The sequence below is a fragment of the Rhopalosiphum padi genome, chromosome 2, assembly GCF_020882245.1.
Source record: "Rhopalosiphum padi isolate XX-2018 chromosome 2, ASM2088224v1, whole genome shotgun sequence".
NCBI classification, from domain to species: Eukaryota; Metazoa; Arthropoda; class Insecta; order Hemiptera; family Aphididae; genus Rhopalosiphum; species Rhopalosiphum padi.
This window is the reverse complement of record NC_083598.1, coordinates 92,911,383-92,920,986: the sequence shown is the minus strand read 5'-3', so window position 1 is coordinate 92,920,986 and position 9,604 is coordinate 92,911,383.

The window sequence follows — 9,604 nt, the reverse complement described above, 5'->3', positions numbered from 1 at the left end:
TGACGTCGATTATCGATTCGGCATTTACTCTGCAGTAGGTGGGAGTTGTGCCCACGTTAGCGACGAGGAGATCCAGGCTGGCTGCCAGGTCTGCCAATCGGTCGCCTCTGTCATCGTTTCGAGCCGACCCCCACTCTTGGGACCAGGCGTTGAAGTCGCCCCCTACCACTACGGTGAGCAGTGGGTCGGCCGAGCGGACGGAATCTTGGATGTCCAAGAGGAAGGCTCGGAAGTTTTGTTCGGAGTCGTTTCGAGAGGTATAACAGCTATATATCCTGAGGCCTTGGGTCTGGATCCACGCATAGCCTCGACCGGACCCCGTCGACCCGGGGGTAAAGTCAGCCGATGCCGTGAGAGCGACTGCGCAGGAGAGGTCATCGCTAACTACCCATCTGTCGCTGTGTGGACGCCAGTTATATTCTGATACGAGTAGTACTTGAGCGCCGGTAACGGCGGCGGTCTGCTGGAGCAAGCTCTGCGCCGTGGAGCTCCGGTGGAGGTTTATCTGAAGAAACCTAATCATTTTTGTCTAGTAGCGTTCATCTCAGAGATGGCATTTCTTCGTGCGGCGCAAGCCCCGGAGCCAGGCTTGTGCGGGACTCGTGTGGCCTTGAGTCGATCGCACGCCACGCATTTGTCATCGCCCTCGGTGCAGCTAGACTGCATGTGGCCGTGGGCGCCGCATCGCCTGCAGGCTGCAGTGAGGTCCGGGCCGGTGCACTGGCGGGTCGAGTGGCCGAACCCGTGGCACCTGTAGCAGCGCGCCGGTTCAGGTCTCCGCGGGCGGACGCGGCACTGGGTCCAGCCCACGCGGACGGAGGTTAAGCTTTGGCTGAACTTGATCGGGACGGTGGCGGTGGCCATTTGTCGGCCTTCCCGAGTGGCCCACAAGCCGGTGACCTTGATTTCCTCTTCGGAGAGGGGATCGTCATTGATCATGGCCTTTCGGATCGCGGCAAGGACTTCCTCCTTGGTGGCAACCTCGTCGAGGTCCGTTATCTCCACTTCTGCGGAGTGCCGGAGCCTAGTAACCACGGATCCTGTGATCGCTTCGGCGAGCCGGTCTCGGATTTTTGAGGTGGCTGCTATTGCCTTGGTGCCCTTTGTCAGTTCGACCAGTAGATCGCCTTTCATGGTTTTCCTCATGGAGGTGACATGGGTGCCGAGGCCTTCGAAGTCTATCGGTGTACCCCTGACTTGTCGCAGCGTGTCCGCGTATGTCCGGCCTTCGCCGACCTTGATAAGGACGGCTGCGGGTCTCTGTGTCGTTTTCCTGGTCGACTGAGGTCTGGATCCGTTTGTGTTCTTCTTCGGGTTCGTCACCAGCGTGAAGGCCGCTTCGGGCTCGGGTTGAGTTTTTTCCGGTTGGGAGTTTGCCTCGGAAGGCTGTGTCGTTTTGCCCTTCCGCCGTTGTTGCTGTTGCTGTTGCTGTTGCTTCTGCTGCTGTTGCTGTTGCTTTCGCTGCTTCTCCGGAACCGCTTGCGGGGAAGCAGTATTCGTGGCCGCATCCTTGCACTCTCGCCTGGCGGCTTCTCTAGAACTCGTCTTCTTGCTCTGAATAGTCTCTGACTGTACATTGTCAATGGGAATGTCCTCTGTCTGGGTACTACTATCATTGGCCTTTTCCCCAGTTGATGTTGAACTCTTGATCTTCAGGTATTGGTTAAGAACTAATCCAGTGTTTGCAAGTGTATCCTTAAGTTCTTTATGGACATTTCGTGTTCTTTTTGCAAAATCATTCATGGAGTTCACATATCCTTTTATCATAGTTAACAGTTCCGATTCGTTGAGGACCGCTATGTCAATCGTCCTCCTGTGTTCACGTTCCGATTCAGTTCCAGTCCGTTCCGTTGAATCCATTTTTTTTCCAGTTTCCAAGGCAGTTGTGTCACATCTCATGGCACTCACGTGAGTACCCACCAGCGCCTGTGAAGGAACGCCGGCGGTCTTGGAATTGTCTCTCGACCCCACTGAGCTCCCTTGCTCACCCAGTGAAGTAGTCTCCTGGAGGATATCCGAACCTCCTGGAGAAGTAGCAATATTTGTTGTCGTCGAACTCATATTGGCTTTACAGTGTGCTCTGCCATTTTCACCCTACTGGCAGGGGGTTTGCAGTTTTCCTTCTCCGCCCTTTTGCTGGTGTGAGCAGGTGGTTACGATCCCTGCCACCCTCAACCGGTTAAGGTCAAGAGCGGCGCTGAAGGCTCCAGCACCAACTAATTAAAGTCAGTACCGGGATTTTTGGTACCTCTTGGCACCGACCGGAGTCGGTGAGCCCCCCCACCACGTCAAGGTGGGTACCGTTGGGGGGGAACCTAACCTAACCTAACCTAACCTAACCTAACCTAACCTAACCTAACCCTAACCTAACCTTTTTTTTTTTTTTTTTTTTTTTTTCAGTTTGAACCGACGACCGGGAGGGGACTGCTTGCGCATTACTTCCTCCCGGCCGCCATCGTTTATTGATAAAACAAAACATCGTACAATGGGGGTTGATGGGACACTTCCCCAACTAACCCCCTTACAATAAAATAATAATTATGATGCTAGTATAAGTATTGTTCCTGTCGTCCTGTGGGCGTCTGCCGCCCTGTCCGTCCTTCCTCGTATGCAGTGATCGTCCTTCCCTCCCGTGGTGTCATCGTTGGAGATGAAGAAGAGCGGTGGTCGGTGACACCTCCGACGTTCAACGGTTGACAATGGTATGCATGTTGCCTTCCTTCGTCAATGACCGCCGTTCTTCATCTTTGCCCGTAGTTTTAAGAAAGGACTCGTCGCGCTCTGTCTTCAGATTGCTTCGAGCCTGATTCCAGCCTCTGTTTCCCTTTCGTCGATTTCCTTTCTTGACAATATCGACTCAACCATGCCGATTAGCTCACGCCGGTTGACGGCCGCCTGTGTTATGAGTCTGTGTCGTGCATCAGCGTCTTCAGGCATGCCGTCTGTCGGAGGTCCGCATAGGATTTCCTCGACGTCGCTAGCGTTGGGAGGACGCCTGAGGATCTCTGCAACCCGTGAGCGGTCGTCAGTCCACCTTGGACATTCGAAGAGGGTGTGTTCTGCGGTGTCGTCGGGGTACCCGCAGTAGACACAGTTGCTATCATCTGCCCGGTTCATCCTAAGCAGATAGCTTTTAAAGCAACCATGACCGGAGAGCGCCTGAGTCAGTCGGTATGTGAGGTTCAGCGTTGGCTTGGCTAGCCATCGACTGACGTCAGGAATGAGCCTGTGCGTCCACCTCGCGTTCTTCGACCGATCCCACCGAGCTTGCCAAGCTGCGATGCTCAGTAATCTTTCCTGGTTCTTAAGGGTGTTGGTAGGCGTTTCGTCCGTCTGATCGTCCATTCGTGATCTGATCCTAGTCCTTTCGGTGGCTAGCAGATCGGCTGGTAGCATCGAGGCGAGGATGGACGAGGCTTCTGCGGAGACGGTGCAATACGCGCGTATAGTGCGGAGTGCGACTGTCCTCTGCGCCCTAGCCATTGCCAGGCGGTTTTTGGCGGTTTTCGTCCCTCGGACGGCCCAGGCAGGGGAGGCGTATAGCATCTTGCTGTTTGTCACTGACCCGAGTAACGCTCTCTTGCTGTGAGACGGCCCGCCGATGTTGGGCATTAGTCTGCCTATGGCGAGCGCCGATTGGCAAGCCTTCAGGGAGGCTTGATGCACGTGCTTCGTGAACGACAACCGTGTGTCGAGCTCGACGCCGAGATACCGCATGGACGGTTTGATTGGGATCGCGTGGCCTTCGACGAACAGCTCGGGGTTGGCGTATAAGTTCTTCCTGGTTAGGACGACGGCCTCGGTTTTAGCAGGGGCTAGCTTCAATCCGTTGTCTGTCATCCAGTCTGAAACCTTTTCCAGCACTGGATTGAGCAGGGTTGCTGCTGCCTCTCCGTTGCGGGCGATGCCTAGGACGCACACGTCGTCGGCGAATGCCACTAGTTGGACGCCCGACGGCATCTCCAGGTCCAGCAGTTTGTCGTAGAAGACGTTCCAAAGGGCTGGTCCGAGAACCGAGCCCTGGGGGACGCCGCACGTGACATTCCTGCTTAGCAGCAGCTGGCCGACCTGGAGTTTTCTGCCGTCCAAGTACGATCGTATGAAGTTGTTCAGATATGGGGGGGTATGACTTGCTCGTAACGCGGCATCGATTTTCCTCCATGGCGCGGTATTAAATGCGTTTTTAACGTCCAACGAGACGGCCACGCAAATGTCCCGATGCTGAACGGCGCCCGTGGCCGCGCCGTGAGCGGCTTGGAGCACTCGCTCAATCGCGTCGACGGTCGACCTGCCATTGCGGAAGCCAAACTGGTTTTCGGACCGCTGACCTGTTTCGTCGAGATGCTGATTGAGCCTGCCGAGCAGCAGGCGCTCTAGTAACTTGCCGGCCGAGTCGAGCATGCACAGCGGCCTGAAACTCGATGGTTCGTCAATTGGCTTGCCGGATCCTTTGTGGAGGAGCACCAGTCTGGCCGTCTTCCAACGTGCAGGAAACTCTCTGCGGGCCAGGCACGCGTTAAAGGTGTTTAGTAAGACCTGTGGACGGAGTCGCGATACGTGTAGCAGGACCTCGTTGGGTATGCCATCGGGCCCCGTTGCCTTGCCAGCCGGTAGTCTTTTACAGGCCATGAGGATTTCGACCATGGTGAACTCTTGGCGTTGTTGTTGTTGTTCGTCGTCAGTCAATGGAGGCTCGAGGGACCAGGTTGTTGGCGGGGGGTCCGGGAACAGGTGATCGGCTATGGCCTCTTCTCTCCCGCGAGCTTCAATCCCTGGTCGGCTTCGGCCTACCTTCTTGGTGACCACCTTGTATGGTAGTCCCCAAGGGTCTTCGTCGACGGCTTTGCAGAGTTCTGCCCAACTGTTTGACTGAGCGTCCCGGATGGCGTTGCGGAGCTCCTTCCGTTTCGATTTGTAGGCCTCGCGATGAGCGTCTATGGTATGTTGGGGATCGTGTCTGCGCGAGGACCGTTGGTGCGCTCTGCGCAGCTTGATGGTCGAGTTTCGGAGCGCGGTCAATTCGTTCGACCACCAGTGGACTTCGCTTCTGCCCGATCTGTGGAGTTTTCTTGGGGGCATGCAGGAGTCGCAGGCACCCTCGAGGTACTTGATCAGCGAGTCGGCTGCATCTGATGCGGTGGTTTCGACGCTTACGATGGGTTCAGCGGTATTGGCCAGGTATGCAGCCAGGGCGCCGGGGTTTAGCTGGCGGTAAGACCAGCCTCTGGAAGCGGGGCCAACGATTTCTTCGCCTTCCGTCACCCTATCTAGGATGAAAGCGACGTAGCGGTGGTCGCTGGCGGAATAAACCTCGTCGAGCACCTTCCAGTCGCGAATGGCACCCGGTGCGATGAGGCGGGAGAATGTGACGTCGATTATCGATTCGGCATTTACTCTGCAGTAGGTGGGAGTTGTGCCCACGTTAGCGACGAGGAGATCCAGGCTGGCTGCCAGGTCTGCCAATCGGTCGCCTCTGTCATCGTTTCGAGCCGACCCCCACTCTTGGGACCAGGCGTTGAAGTCGCCCCCTACCACTACGGTGAGCAGTGGGTCGGCCGAGCGGACGGAATCTTGGATATCCAAGAGGAAGGCTCGGAAGTTTTGTTCGGAGTCGTTTCGAGAGGTATAACAGCTATATATCCTGAGGCCTTGGGTCTGGATCCACGCATAGCCTCGACCGGACCCCGTCGACCCGGGGGTAAAGTCAGCCGATGCCGTGAGAGCGACTGCGCAGGAGAGGTCATCGCTAACTACCCATCTGTCGCTGTGTGGACGCCAGTTATATTCTGATACGAGTAGTACTTGAGCGCCGGTAACGGCGGCGGTCTGCTGGAGCAAGCTCTGCGCCGTGGAGCTCCGGTGGAGGTTTATCTGAAGAAACCTAATCATTTTTGTCTAGTAGCGTTCATCTCAGAGATGGCATTTCTTCGTGCGGCGCAAGCCCCGGAGCCAGGCTTGTGCGGGACTCGTGTGGCCTTGAGTCGATCGCACGCCACGCATTTGTCATCGCCCTCGGTGCAGCTAGACTGCATGTGGCCGTGGGCGCCGCATCGCCTGCAGGCTGCAGTGAGGTCCGGGCCGGTGCACTGGCGGGTCGAGTGGCCGAACCCGTGGCACCTGTAGCAGCGCGCCGGTTCGGGTCTCCGCGGGCGGACGCGGCACTGGGTCCAGCCCACGCGGACGGAGGTTAAGCTTTGGCTGAACTTGATCGGGACGGTGGCGGTGGCCATTTGTCGGCCTTCCCGAGTGGCCCACAAGCCGGTGACCTTGATTTCCTCTTCGGAGAGGGGATCGTCATTGATCATGGCCTTTCGGATCGCGGCAAGGACTTCCTCCTTGGTGGCAACCTCGTCGAGGTCCGTTATCTCCACTTCTGCGGAGTGCCGGAGCCTAGTAACCACGGATCCTGTGATCGCTTCGGCGAGCCGGTCTCGGATTTTTGAGGTGGCTGCTATTGCCTTGGTGCCCTTTGTCAGTTCGACCAGTAGATCGCCTTTCATGGTTTTCCTCATGGAGGTGACATGGGTGCCGAGGCCTTCGAAGTCTATCGGTGTACCCCTGACTTGTCGCAGCGTGTCCGCGTATGTCCGGCCTTCGCCGACCTTAATAAGGACGGCTGCGGGTCTCTGTGTCGTTTTCCTGGTCGACTGAGGTCTGGATCCGTTTGTGTTCTTCTTCGGGTTCGTCACCAGCGTGAAGGCCGCTTCGGGCTCGGGTTGAGTTTTTTCCGGTTGGGAGTTTGCCTCGGAAGGCTGCGTCGTTTTGCCCTTCCGCCGTTGTTGCTGTTGCTGTTGCTGTTGCTTCTGCTGCTGTTGCTGTTGCTTTCGCTGCTTCTCCGGAACCGCTTGCGGGGAAGCAGTATTCGTGGCCGCATCCTTGCACTCTCGCCTGGCGGCTTCTCTAGAACTCGTCTTCTTGCTCTGAATAGTCTCTGACTGTACATTGTCAATGGGAATGTCCTCTGTCTGGGTACTACTATCATTGGCCTTTTTCCCAGTTGATGTTGAACTCTTGATCTTCAGGTATTGGTTAAGAACTAATCCAGTGTTTGCAAGTGTATCCTTAAGTTCTTTATGGACATTTCGTGTTCTTTTTGCAAAATCATTCATGGAGTTCACATATCCTTTTATCATAGTTAACAGTTCCGATTCGTTGAGGACCGCTATGTCAATCGTCCTCCTGTGTTCACATTCCGATTCAGTTCCAGTCCGTTCCGTTGAATCCATTTTTTTTCCAGTTTCCAAGGCAGTTGTGTCACATCTCATGGCACTCACGTGAGTACCCACCAGCGCCTGTGAAGGAACGCCGGCGGTCTTGGAATTGTCTCTCGACCCCACTGAGCTCCCTTGCTCACCCAATGAAGTAGTCTCCTGGAGGATATCCGAACCTCCTGGAGAAGTAGCAATATTTGTTGTCGTCGAACTCATATTGGCTTTACAGTGTGCTCTGCCATTTTCACCCTGCTGGCAGGGGGTTTGCAGTTTTCCTTCTCCGCCCTTTTGCTGGTGTGAGCAGGTGGTTACGATCCCTGCCACCCTCAACCGGTTAAGGTCAAGAGCGGCGCTGAAGGATCCAGCACCAACTAATTAAAGTCAGTACCGGGATTTTTGGTACCTCTTGGCACCGACCGGAGTCGGTGAGCCCCCCCACCACGTCAAGGTGGGTACCGTTGGGGGGGAACCTAACCTAACCTAACCTAACCTAACCTAACCTAACCTTTTTTTTTTTTTTTTTCAGTTTGAACCGACGACCGGGAGGGGACTGCTTGCGCATTACTTCCTCCCGGCCGCCATCGTTTATTGATAAAACAAAACATCGTACAATGGGGGTTGATGGGACACTTCCCCAACTAACCCCCTTACAATAAAAATAATAATTATGATGCTAGTATAAGTATTGTTCCTGTCGTCCTGTGGGCGTCTGCCGCCCTGTCCGTCCTTCCTCGTATGCAGTGATCGTCCTTCCCTCCCGTGGTGTCATCGTTGGAGATGAAGAAGAGCGGTGGTCGGTGACACCTCCGACGTTCAACGGTTGACAATGGTATGCATGTTGCCTTCCTTCGTCAATGACCGCCGTTCTTCATCTTTGCCCGTAGTTTTAAGAAAGGACTCGTCGCGCTCTGTCTTCAGATTGCTTCGAGCCTGATTCCAGCCTCTGTTTCCCTTTCGTCGATTTCCTTTCTTGACAATATCGACTCAACCATGCCGATTAGCTCACGCCGGTTGACGGCCGCCTGTGTTATGAGTCTGTGTCGTGCATCAGCGTCTTCAGGCATGCCGTCTGTCGGAGGTCCGCATAGGATTTCCTCGACGTCGCTAGCGTTGGGAGGACGCCTGAGGATCTCTGCAACCCGTGAGCGGTCGTCAGTCCACCTTGGACATTCGAAGAGGGTGTGTTCTGCGGTGTCGTCGGGGTACCCGCAGTAGACACAGTTGCTATCATCTGCCCGGTTCATCCTAAGCAGATAGCTTTTAAAGCAACCATGACCGGAGAGCGCCTGAGTCAGTCGGTATGTGAGGTTCAGCGTTGGCTTGGCTAGCCATCGACTGACGTCAGGAATGAGCCTGTGCGTCCACCTCGCGTTCTTCGACCGATCCCACCGAGCTTGCCAAGCTGCGATGCTCAGTAATCTTTCCTGGTTCTTAAGGGTGTTGGTAGGCGTTTCGTCCGTCTGATCGTCCATTCGTGATCTGATCCTAGTCCTTTCGGTGGCTAGCAGATCGGCTGGTAGCATCGAGGCGAGGATGGACGAGGCTTCTGCGGAGACGGTGCAATACGCGCGTATAGTGCGGAGTGCGACTGTCCTCTGCGCCCTAGCCATTGCCAGGCGGTTTTTGGCGGTTTTCGTCCCTCGGACGGCCCAGGCAGGGGAGGCGTATAGCATCTTGCTGTTTGTCACTGACCCGAGTAACGCTCTCTTGCTGTGAGACGGCCCGCCGATGTTGGGCATTAGTCTGCCTATGGCGAGCGCCGATTGGCAAGCCTTCAGGGAGGCTTGATGCACGTGCTTCGTGAACGACAACCGTGTGTCGAGCTCGACGCCGAGATACCGCATGGACGGTTTGATTGGGATCGCGTGGCCTTCGACGAACAGCTCGGGGTTGGCGTATAAGTTCTTCCTGGTTAGGACGACGGCCTCGGTTTTAGCAGGGGCTAGCTTCAATCCGTTGTCTGTCATCCAGTCTGAAACCTTTTCCAGCACTGGATTGAGCAGGGTTGCTGCTGCCTCTCCGTTGCGGGCGATGCCTAGGACGCACACGTCGTCGGCGAATGCCACTAGTTGGACGCCCGACGGCATCTCCAGGTCCAGCAGTTTGTCGTAGAAGACGTTCCAAAGGGCTGGTCCGAGAACCGAGCCCTGGGGGACGCCGCACGTGACATTCCTGCTTAGCAGCAGCTGGCCGACCTGGAGTTTTCTGCCGTCCAAGTACGATCGTATGAAGTTGTTCAGATATGGGGGGGTATGACTTGCTCGTAACGCGGCATCGATTTTCCTCCATGGCGCGGTATTAAATGCGTTTTTAACGTCCAACGAGACGGCCACGCAAATGTCCCGATGCTGAACGGCGCCCGTGGCCGCGCCGTGAGCGGCTTGGAGCACTCG